Source organism: Pelodiscus sinensis, chromosome 1, assembly GCF_049634645.1.
Source record: "Pelodiscus sinensis isolate JC-2024 chromosome 1, ASM4963464v1, whole genome shotgun sequence".
In the NCBI taxonomy this organism is placed as follows: domain Eukaryota; kingdom Metazoa; phylum Chordata; order Testudines; family Trionychidae; genus Pelodiscus; species Pelodiscus sinensis.
Window position 1 is genome coordinate 139287765 of NC_134711.1, and position 12387 is coordinate 139300151.

Genomic DNA, 12387 nt, shown 5'->3' on the forward strand with positions numbered 1-12387 from the left:
GCACACCGGTGTCTCTAGTGAGGCAGCCACGCGCTGGACCCTCTGTGTTCGGACGCTAAAAGCTGATGTGGTGCCATTACTCTCTCGGCACACGGAACTGTGGGGAAGCTTTGTTGTCTCTCTCTGTTATTTGTGGGCGTAGTACTGACCTCTGAGGCTAACCCCAGGCCATAGTACCCCATTCCGCCAGGCTGTCTCCATGCGCCAGGACGTGGTGTTCTGCCAGGCTGGGACGGGTGCCGGAAACCCTTGCGAGCCAGGTGGACCTTGAGTCCAGTGCCTCACAACAAAAATGGGGGGGACCAGTGCGAGCAGGTGAATTCTTGATTCAGTGACTTGCAGAGCGAGCAGGCGGATCCTGATTCGGTGACTCGCAGAGCAAGCAGGCGGATTCTGATTCCGTGACTCGCAGAGCGAGCAGGCGGATTCTGATTCTGTGACTTGCAGAAGAAGGTGTAAGCAGGCGGACTTTTAGTTCGGTGTCTTACAGAATCTGTTTAAGCGTGCGCAGGAAATGGGGGTAGGTCAGTCTACAGGAATGCCAGTGCCTTTATGATAAGAGCCTTCTGGTATAGGATCCTAATGAAGTCTGATATTAAGTACCTGATGTCTTAGGGCAGCGCCACTTAATAGAAACACCCATGAGAATTGGACAATAAAGAAAGATGCATCTAAATGTGGAAACTGTAGGAAAAATGTGAAAAAGGAGAAAAAAAATTTGTGAGAAAAAAATGTGTGTGAAAAATGAGTATGAATGTAATGAGTGAAGAATGAATGCCTCTGCATAGGTCTGAGACTTGAGCTGATCCCAGCTGCACCAGGGCTCTCCCACGAGGGAGCTCTGAACGCAAGGAGGGGGGTCAGCTGAACCTCGAGACTCAGCGGATATGTGAGGGAGTGACGACTCCCCTTATTTCATGAGCTGCTAAGGTCTGACACTCTAGACCTGGCAGACTCTTTCTTTGGAGTGTGTAAAGTTAGTTTAAGTGGGGGTTAGTCTAAACACCCCCCACTCTGCCGAAAGGCACCCCTGTGTACTACATGTACATGCATAATGGTCCAAGGACCTGTAAGCATTTAACAAATTGGAAAAGAGGAAAAATTAAAGCCCTGAGGGATGAAAGTAAAGCTCAGAAAAGCAAAAATCCGCCCTGCATTAAGATAGGTAACTTAAAAGTTGCTGCAGCACCTCTGTGCCAAAATAATACACAAGAAGTGGAAGAAAAAAAAAAGAAAGATTTCTCAGTTGGCACACCCATATCAGCCAAGCTTGGGGGGAAAATTTGGCACATCACCCCTCTATCCCTCTTTATAACGCATACACAGGTAGAGAGGAAACATGAAAAATAACTGAAAGGAATTAGCTCTTCCCGTTGAAAACACGGGCTCCTGTAACAAACTTGCCCGATCCAAAGCAAAACACAAAGTTTAAAATAAGTTTAACAGTTTAAGGAAAGTGTTCCTCCAAATCCTAAGGGGGAGGAAAAGAAAAGAAAAAAAAAACCTGCTTTAAGAAATGACTCCTTGTTTCTTGCAGCCTCTTTTAATCATCTTAGCAATGAAACAGTCAAGTTAAACATTTGGCTACAGACACTTTGTTAAATCTATTAAAGAGAAAATAAGGAATTCCACTGAAACTTAATTGGTTAACCGCATAAAAGAATAGAACTATACATTGTAAATTTGTAAAACCTGTACCCTAAGGGTTAAATGTGTCTTCCAAGGAACCTAATTATTGTTTAAAAAAATCCAAGCCCAGAAACTTCAGAGTGTTTCTGTTCAAGGCTGAGCTGATAGCACTTTTGGCTTGCTTTCAGATCCAAGGTTGTGTGTGTCTGCAAACTGCCTGTCTGTTCTGGAAGGGAGGGAGCACTGTCCCCCATAAGTAAGTCTGTAAGGGTATGTCTACACTACCCTCCTAGTTCGAACTAGGAGGGTAATGTAGGCATACCGCACTTGCAAATGAAGCCCGGGATTTAAATTTCCCGGGCTTCATTTGCATAAGCGGGGAGCTGCCATTTTTAAAACCCCGCTGGTTCGAACCCCGTGCAGCGCAGCTACACGGGGCACGAACTAGGTAGTTCGAACTAGGCTTCCTAGTTCGAACTACCATTACTCCTCGTGGAATGAGGAGTAATGGTAGTTCGAACTAGGAAGCCTAGTTCAAACTACCTAGTTCGTGCCCCGTGTAGCCGCGCTGCACGGGGTTCGAACCAGTGGGGTTTTAAAAATGGCGGCTCCCCGCTTATGCAAATGAAGCCCAGGAAATTCAAATCCCGGGCTTCATTTGCAAGTGCGGTATGCCTACATTACCCTCCTAGTTCGAACTAGGAGGGTAATGTAGACATACCCTTACATTGCATGTGATTCTTTTCAGGAAAGGAAAACCTTTTTGCTTGCTGGAATAGTAACTAGCAAGCACCTTGTTCTAAGAGAGTTTCTGTAGCAGTAAAAAATAAAGCCTGGTCTGCAGTACAAGAGGGAAACTGAGGCATGCCACCTTTAACTAAATAATTAAACAATGAAGTAATTTACTCAAACCCTCTGAAGCTAGTGTTCAAAATAAAAGCATACCATTGGGTAACAGCAGGCTGATCAAAAAGTAGCAAAAATCTGTAAAGAAAAAGTGTTCTAAAATATAATGCACCACCCCAATGTGGGTAGAAATGTTTTCTTTGTCTTTCAGATCATCAAGAAGTGCTAATATCATCTGAAAATTAACTGAAGAAAAAAAAAACATGGTTCTGTGTCATGACATAATAAGTTTGTGTTCTGTGTTCTGTCCAGATTTGTCTTGTGTGTGTCTTAATTGTGATATATGTATTTCAAACATTGTTGTGTGTACAGTATTGTTGTTTTAATGAAAGAATAATTTAAGTCCCTTGAATAATCTTAACTTTGTGCTTTACACAGATGGCTTTTTTTGCTTTTATAATTCTAGTGAAGTTTTAGTAGCAGGCTATGCAGTTTGTACTGTCTGGAATGTATCTGCTCCTCTACCTGCTGTTTTTCCCTTCTCTCCTACCATCGCCAGCTCCTACGCCGTCTCTTTCAGAACTGGCCCTCCTGCGAGACCAAGCCCCAGAATCGGAAAAGCAGGAGTGGAGACTGGCAGGGTGCACCTTGCACCCAGACCACTTGTGGTGCAGCTTTGATGGCCACAATGTTGCCCCAGTGGTCTTGCTACCTCACCTTGCCTCCGTGTTCCATGGATTGTCGCACGTTGGCAAAGGGGGGGATGGTAGCAATCCTTAAAACAAAATTGGTTTGCTCCCAAATTCTCCCAAGCAGCCAAAGATTACTGTCTGGCTTGCCCTGTCTGCCAAGCCCACAACGTGGGTAAACCTGTAAAGACAGTTCCGGCAACCAGACCTCCGCCTTTGGGACCATTTCTGAATTTACAAATGGACTTTATTCAATTGCTTAAATGTCAATCTTTTGAATAATGTGCTGGTTATTGTTTGCTTGTTTTTGAGATGAGTAGAAGCTTATTCCTGCAGGAAAGCTGATGCCATCACAGTAGCTAAGAAACTTCTAAATCATTACATCCCATCATGGGGAATACACCTTGTGATCTCCAGTGATAAAGGTACCCACTTTACTGGGCAAATTGTTCAAAAAAAAACCTGGAAAAGTACTACTCTACCAGACAAGCACTGCACTGTGCACGACACCTGGAAAGCGCAGAAGCAGTAGAAAGATGAAACAGGATTTTAAAGAAGAAACTTGCTAAAATATGTGAGAACTCTGGCTTAACATAGATAGTAGCACTCCCGATTGCCCTAATGAGCATGAGAGCCACTCCTAATCAGAAAACTGGACTCAGTCCACGTGCAATTGCATGTGGCCGACCTATGAGACTGTTAAGCAGCCCAGAAATTAACCTGGCTGATGCCACACTTGTTAAAGGAAGCATAGTCAAGTATTGTCAGGAACGTATGAGGTGTGTACAGTCTTATCATTCACAGGTTAAGGACGCCTTCCAGGAGGCCCCGACTGAGCCGTGCCTTAAACTACAACCAGGAGACTGGGTTTGTGTGAAGATTCACCAGCGAAAGACTGCCCTGGAACCCAGGTGAAAGGGTCCCTACCAAGTCCTTCTGACCACCCATACTGCTGTAAAGTGTGAGGAATTGCCCACTTGGATTCACGCCTCTCACTGCAAACTGGTTCCAGCGCCTACAGAGGTTGGCCCTGTGAAAGGAAGGTATTGAGGCCTACCCAGAATATGTCAAATGAGCACCAGTTTAATTGTAAGTGGAAAGGAAAGGCAGCACTCTCAGATACAGGAGATAAAAATAAAAACAAAATTTGATTGGTTGACCAACAATAACCCCGCTTTTAGGGAAGTAAGTAACTCAGACAGCAGTATGCAACAAAGTGCTGATTACCCCAAATGGAGCAGACGAAAGTTTTTTGTAAGGGCAGAATGAGACAACAAAAATCTAATGTCAGCAATTGTCAGGCGAGTGGAAAAGTACGCAAGAGCGGACGGGTTGCGAATCCAAAAAGCCAGGTCTGATCAACCAGGGCTCCCTCCCCGGCGCTGAATCTCGCTGCCGCACATAAGCTCCGAAAGGGGAACAAATAAGCTCCGAAAGGGGAACGAATACCGGTCGTAAGTTGCAACGAAAAATCCAAAGAAAGGAAAAACATAAAGAAAAGACTATCTCCTGAATCTAAGCAATGCTTCTATCTTTCTTAACATATTATATATTTGTTAATTCCATAAATTTTTTAAAGGTAACTCAGGAGGGTATATCAGTAGGAGAAGTTATTATTTCTTGTTTTTTTTAACTGTACTGTTTTTCTATTTTTTCTTTGTATATTATATTGTCTTAAAAGAATCAAAAATAATGAATTGATTTAAATGGAAAATTGATTATAAAGTAAATAGAAAAAATAAATAATCTTTGTTTGACCCTAAAAAGAAGTATTCCTCTCTCTGTGGTTTCAAATCCTTTAAAGAACCAAAAACGGTTACCGAAAGGCCCCAACAAGGAGCACCGCAGACCTGGTACCAGAGACCCAGGTCCAGAAGCAGACAAGGAGCACCGCAGACCCGGTACCAGAAACCCAGGTCCAGAAGTAGACGAGGATCAGTGCAGGCTTGGTACCGGCAATCCAGGCCCAGAAGCAGACGATCCTGAGAGACCAAGGCTAAGGTACCAGCTGCGACCCAGAAGAACCTGCCAGCGATAGGTGAAGCAAACTAGGAAGTCCTGAAGAACAGCCAGCATGAGGCTGGACAAACAATTCATGTTAAGCTTATGCTTAATCTTGTTTTTAATACCTAGCAGTTATAACCTATATGGTTCAAATGTATTTATGCTTTTAATGAACCAAGTTTCCCAAGAATTTAATTCCACAGGTTGCTGGATATGTGCTCAAAGTCCTGTACATTCAGAAAGAGGTATCCCAATGATTCCAGTCCCACAAAACAACACTCAAATGAATGGCACACTGTTTAGTGAACTAAGCCAAATGATACTTGGCAGGATAAAAGGTTTACTAACCCAGGGTATATCTGCCTAGCCTTGACCCCAATTGGAAAGTACTGCTGGACATGTAATGGTTCAAGAGCCAGGGTGAGAAAAAGCCAAAACCGAATGGCCCTAGACTATGTCCTAGCTAGTAAGGGCGTGGTTTGTGCCTTAGTGGGTAAAGAACGCTGTGTGTATATCACTGACACCAGCAAGGAAGTGAAGGAAGATGCCTCAGAGATTGAAAGAACTGTGAAACGCCTAAGGCAGAGGGAAGACTGGACCCTCTGGGATTGGTTAGGAGGCTGGTTTGGACATGTGGGAACTTGGATTTTGCAAAGAGTAGTTTTAGTATTGGTTATATTCTTTTGTGTTTATTGCTGTTTCTTGTTAATCAATTGCTTTATTTCTTGTATTCTGGAAAACACAAGACAGACCCTTACCAAAGGGAATGTGGAACTCATAATGTTAAAATAGGATGAGCAGAGAAAGGAACAAGAAATGTATATAAATACTTTAATGGAAATAGAGATGTAAAATGGTTTCAAGGTTAGCCTTTAAAAGGCTAAAAAGGGGGAGTTGTAGAAGCTATTTTATGTTTAGCTAGAAGCCATCTTGTATAACAGAAACCATTTCAGCTTTTTGTCTTTGCACGTAGGCCAGAGTGAACTTTCTATCACCCCATGCACCAGGCCAAGACAGATGTGCTATTGGAATGTGTTAACTGGGCTGGTTCAGAGAGGAGAGGTATTCTCTCGTACCTGTCCGCCATCCTGTTGATAAGGCTTTGTTTTTCCTAGTTTAATTGATTATTTCTGTAATTGGATGCCCTGACGTCAGACTGTTTGGCTAAGGGTATAAAGATACTAGGATTGATTGCATTAGCAGCCTTACTGGGCCTGACTTTTCTGGGACCACGTTTGGCTCACTTTGCTTTACTGATCAATAAAGCAATCAGTTGTTAGCCGCCTAAACAGAGAGGAGCGTGTTTTTGCTTCGACAATTGGAGACCCAGGTTCAAATCTCTTATCAGGTGGAGGGGGGCTTGAACAAATCTTTGAAAATAGAATCCGAACTGTGCACCTTGCAAACTGGCAATTGCTTACTGAGGTTGGGGACAGGCTCTAAAGCTTCCCCCTTCCCCGTCTAATGCTAGGAGCTCAATCCAGAGAGTTTGGGACTGTGGAAAGAGGCAAACTCTGAAATGGCTTTAAGTACCTCTACCCCGGACCTTGTAGGTGATGTTAAGAATCAGCATGAAGTCTGCACTGCAGCTCTTGTCAGTTCAGAGCTTAACAGATAAAGTGTTAAGGTCTGGTTATTACTTGAGAAATCTCCATAATAAACCTTATTATCGCAGGCAGAGGGATAGAGTGTGAATCTCTACTGAGCGGATGTCTTGACTTGATTTTAAGAGGTGCTCTTCCCAGTATTCAAGGCTTGTCTGAACACAAACTAGAATCAAAATAACTGAATCAGTGTACATTCTTTTGTTATTTTGGTGCAGAAGAATGATTACAGACTGAGTGTTTTATTTTGAGTTCATTTAAACTGTTTTCTATAGTTGCTTAACCCCCTGAGTTCCGATTTGTTAATTTCTTTCACAAGCCAGGTGAATTTAGTATGAGTCCTCCGATTAGGAGACAGGAAGGTCGTCTGAAGTTACTGGTTGGATTTACCTGATTTTAGCCAACCATGTGGCTGAAGGTGGCTGCTGCAGGTGCCTGGGGTGCTAGTATGAGCACCTGAAGGATCGGTTACTATCAAGTAATTGAAATTGTTTTATCCCAAACCATTGCATTGATTGGAAACTGTATAGAGTAGCTCTCCAAAGCTTGAACAGACTGGTATGTCATTTGCATTTCACCCTCCACTATAATGCTCCATTTCTGGTGTGCACCAGAGCATCTGTGATGCAAGACAACAGATTAGCTCAGAAAGTAAAGACTAATTTGTATCCAGCTAAAATGCTCAAGTGAATGGAGACTGATAGAACGTAGTACGCTCAGATACTGGGGCCAGTGCTTTTCTCCCCGTGAAACGTGCCACAGGGTAGGGACCACAAATTGTTAGGGTCTTAATTTTGTTTCATCTAAAAATGAGCCCATCTAGTAATATGTAGTCGCTTGGTACCAGGCTGCAAGTGCTGGATACCCGCCTGCCAGGAGTGTGAGTAGGCCAAGGAGCTCCGTGAGTGGCAATGAGCATTAGGGCTGAAAGGCCAGTCATCAGTCCTAGTTTGAAAACTTGCACTGTCGAATGGGAGACTTGCCAGGCTGGTGCCAGCTTGTGTTGTGTTGAGGATGCTTATGACAAGGAGTGACTCCCTTGTATTTTGGTCTCTTAGGTTTTTAATGAGCGCTGCCGAATTCACTACAAACCTCCAAAGAGCCAGTGATGCAGGGGTGCTTCCCCTGCCAGTGTTCTGCAATCATGAGAGCAAAGCTGAAGAGACATGGGACGAGCTCCGGGGGACCTTTCCAGAAGCGGGAGAAGCCAGTCTCCTTTTGTTTTCAGACTCACCTACTTAAAATCTCACGTTCAGCTGATTCTCCTAATTAAGAGAAACCGACTTCAATTTTGTACAAAATGTGAAAAACTAATACATTTGATAGCTATTAAAAATTTCAGATGGAATGGGACACTGCCACTTTCTTGCGTACCCCCTCCTGCAGCAGCCCTAGAAGGGAAGTGGTAATAGAGAATTGCTCCATCGGTCCTTGCACCGTGTAGTCTTCCTGTATTATTGCTTTCCTCTTGACAATGGGGGATAAATCTAATCTGCCCTTGAGTGTGAAACTGATGTGGTAAAAAAATATACACGTGATAGTTTGAGTGAGGTTAGTGGTTATGAAAGTAGGAGGCTAAAGACTTTGTCTTGAACCAGTTACCACAGATGCTGGTGCTGTAAGGTTATAGGCAGACACAGCACTACCAGTACGCTTCAGTCCTGCCTTGCAGCACCCTCTGTGCCTGCATGCTCCAGCCCAGTTCTCTAATAGCTCCTGATCAGTTCTGGCACCCCTTTTGAGCAGTCACTGCTAAATGGAATCAATGGCACGATGGCCTTGTGGGTACAAGAACGAGACATCCAACCCCTTTTTCACCTAGGACATTTTAACAGAGATCACTGATGAAAGTATTAATGTCAAACTAGTTTGAGAGCACAGTGCAGTAGGAGCCAGTGCATCTGTGGACTTTAAATGTGTTTATTTGTGGTATCAGTCAAACTGGCCATAGTGTATAGTACCAAAACTTTGCTTGGAAGACGAGCATCCTTTCATTAGGGAATGTCCTAATGAAAGCCAGTGACTCACACCTAGCAGAATTCCCACAAGTGAGGCTATTGGGTATCCTGGGGTGGGCATCTCAGTCTTCCCTGGTGGTGCTTTTCCACTCTCTAAAAATTAAATATTGGTTGAGAGCGAAAGAGTGACTTCATGGCCTGGTGGACCCCCCCAGAAAGACCCAGAATTTTGGGAACCCTTACTTACCATGGCCCGTCAGTGTTATCAGTGCTGCTTTATAGTCCACTACCCCTCACACAAACCAGATACTCATGGGGCCCACGCTTTTTTAGATTCCAGGTTGCAAGAGGCTAGCGTAAGCACTGTCAGTGTTACGAGCCACAGTGATGACAAAGGCGAGACTCCTGGCACTGAACCCCTGGCCATCTGGCTCCAGAAAGAGTGAGGACACTTTAGCGCGGACAAAAACTACCGCCGTTATAATCGCGCTTGTATAGGTCCTCCCAATCTTACAGTCGCTAGCTGGAGGCAGGCGGCGCGCCAGTGTCCAAAATGCCAGGAGCATAAACACATGGGTACAGTATCCCATTGTGCGGGGGCCTTTTCCACCGAAAAGTTTGTACCGGGTCAGGTGTGGCAAGTTGATTTCATTGGACCCCTTTCCGGTGCCAAGCCCTATACAAAGGGTGATGTGGTTGTAGATCTTGGGTCCCGTCAAACATGGTGGAAGCCTTTACACTGCGCCACGGCAGCACGCTTACTAATGCCTTGCTGGAGCTCTTGGCCGCCTGGGGAGTGCCCAGACAAGTTCAAACTGATGGGGCCCCCCGTTCCAGTCAAATGCAGTACAGCAGCTTTTCCTAGAGTTTAACATCACTCACCACGTCCACTTGCAGTATCATCCCGAAAGTAATGGTGTGGCAGAGCGTAAAATCGGTCTCCTAAAGACTACCCTCCACGCTTCCTTGAAAGGAAGCTACTTTAAGAGCTGGCATCTCCACCTACAGCCTACGCTAATTAACCTTAATGAGCAGTGCAGCCGGTGGCCGGACTTTAAGGCCCAGCTTCTAGGGCCATGGACACTCCGATTCAAAGCAGATGACCCAGTATGGGTCTGCATTCCTGCCCACAATGGGATTGGTTGAGAGCGAGAAAGTGATTTCTGTTAGAGAAAACACCTGCCCCCCCGCAGAAAAAAGTTTGGCCAGGCCGCTCTTGCTATAGTGGGCTGCAGTACTCCTTGGGAGAAACCAGCCGCACCCTTGCTTGCCTCAGGGCCTGAGGGTTCCCTACAACTGTGTAGCATACAAGGGTGGTGGGAACCGATATTGCAAACATACTTCCCTGCATGTTTTACCAGCATAAAGAGCTCTGAGCTGTTTATGGACTTCAGCACAGCAGGAGCAAATGGGCCCTGTCACTATCCTGTTGGGAGATGTTCAGTCTCTGATTGTCTCGAATCACCATTTAAACCCCAAGGAAGTACCGGAAGTTGAGTGGTTGCTGCCTTGAGGCTCTTCCAGGCAGATCTATCCTGAATTGGCCTAGCCTGGGTGGAGAATGGCTGTGCCCTGGAGATGGGAAAAGCAGGGAGATGTGGAATGAAGAATGGATGCAAATTAGAAGAAACCAGATCCATCTGGAGAAGCGGCAGGCACAAAAGGAACAAAGAGTAGGATGGAAAGCCACAGTATTGCCATTGCCAAAGTGCCGAAGAAGGAAGGAAAGAAACACAGGAGCTCTTGGGGAACAAACAGCACCACATTTGGCATTATTTGGCCTTCTTGTGGACCCTCTTCCCTGGAGACACCTACGAGTGAGTTGGTCAAGAAGACTGAACTATCTCCTACCTCTGGAGGAAGCTTCTGCATATCAGGATGGAGGCTTTCTGGTGCAGCCAGGCACTGTGTAGGAGAGAAGTTCTGATGCTAATATTATGCCACTTTGGGGACAATTAGGGTGCGTCTAGACTACAGGGTTTTGTCGACAAAACTGTACCTGCGTCTACACTGCCGCTGAGTTTAAAGATCAATTTAAAGCCTAAAAGAGAATCTTGGAACTCTTGAAAATGGGCAAGTACTAGAACTCCCGGTCATCTTGCTCAGAAATTCTCTTCTTGTTTCCAATAGCACGTAAAGCTTTCTTGTCAAGTTATCCAGCCTCCTCCCTTGTTCCACTGTCCCCTGTGGAAAGGAGACATATTCTCAAGGCAGCGAATACTGACATCAGACCAGGCTGAATTATGCTCTTTGCTCTGGTACTCTGGAGCCAAGTTCCTTACACCCTGTCTAAGTAAGCTCTGTCCAGGAACAACTATATCTCATTTTTAAATTCTGATGCTCTGAAGAGGATAAAAAAGGGCTGCACAGCACAAGATACATACAAAGGGTATGGATTTCCTTATGTTTGGTTCAGATGAGAGTAGGGAATAAGAAAGCAGGACTCTAGGATTTTTATCCCCACTGCTGCTGGTGGCTGGCTGTGTGACCGAGTAAATCTAATTTCTTTCTGCATTTATCTTTCTGGGACATCAAAGCAATCTTCTGTTAAAAATCTTTGAACCCATTGATTGAATTAGAGAATGTTAGTCTATTATGCTGTTGTGCAGGGCCGGATTAAGACCTGTAGAGGCCCTAAGAACTGAAAAGATTATGGTGCCCCCCATATGTAATCATATATATATATATACTAGCCCAATGTCTGTGACTCTGTAACGGTGTAACGCTTTGTATTGCCTCTGGGCGGCGCGGTTGACTCTGTAATGTCCTTTGCCTTCCACCCTGGCACTTGGCTGACTTCTGCACTTCTCAGCCGGGCTGCCGCACAGGAGTAAGCAGCGCAAACAGCCATTTGGGGTCCGTGCTCTCCATGCAGGAGGAGGAGGAGAAGAGAGAATAAGAGGCAGGAGGGGGAGGAGAAGAGAAAGAGAGATGGAGAGAGAGGCAGGAGATGGAGGAGAGCTGAGAGAGAGAGAGACGGGGAGGCAATAGAAGAAGGAGAGAGAGAGAGAGAGAGAGACAGAGCGAGAGACCAGAGGCTCAGGAGAGAAGACCGAGATAGAAAGGGAATAGGACGTGGAGGAGAGACCTGAAAATTCTGTTTTATGACAGCCTAATTGGCTAGTTCAAAATACAAACAATACTATACCCTAAAATAAAATTTTATTTTTCGAAATGACATGTATGCTGAAATTAAAATAGCTTCTTTCTAGATTTTCTGATTGTAAAATTCTGGATAATTTAATCGAAGCTGACTCGAAGCATGTCCACTTCCATACACAATAGGGAAAGTGATTCAAGTCTGTCCTGACACATTGTTGTTCTCTGAGGCTTTTTTATTCTGTTCGCTGAGGAAAAGAGCATTCTGTGGAGCACTTAGTAATCATCAACGGGGCTCAACAAATACACTCACCCTCTCACCCATTACAAGTATATTTTACCAGCTAGCAAGTGCAGGGGTGGACTGGTCCGGTGGAGGAGCAGAGTGCCGCCAGAAAGGGGGAAGTGCAGTGATTCTTGCTGCTGGGCTGCCTGTGTGCAGCTCCAGCGTGAGGAGGCGGGGTGCAAGCCAGAGGGCAGGACGCCGGCAGACACCAGGATGCTTGCGTGACATGGCGTCCTGACGTCACGGCCAGCGACCGCTGGATTCTAAAAGGG

General features: G+C 45.1%; 1 long non-coding RNA gene across 1 annotated transcript; it reads left to right on the forward strand.

Moving 5' to 3' along the window:
• Positions 1-2352: 2352 nt before the first annotated feature.
• On the forward strand, positions 2353-8125 carry LOC142819212 (uncharacterized). Its single transcript, XR_012897017.1, has 3 exons — positions 2353-4618; positions 4969-5165; positions 7831-8125. It is a non-coding gene; the product is annotated as an uncharacterized LOC142819212 (long non-coding RNA).
• The last annotated feature ends 4262 nt before the right edge of the window (positions 8126-12387 follow it).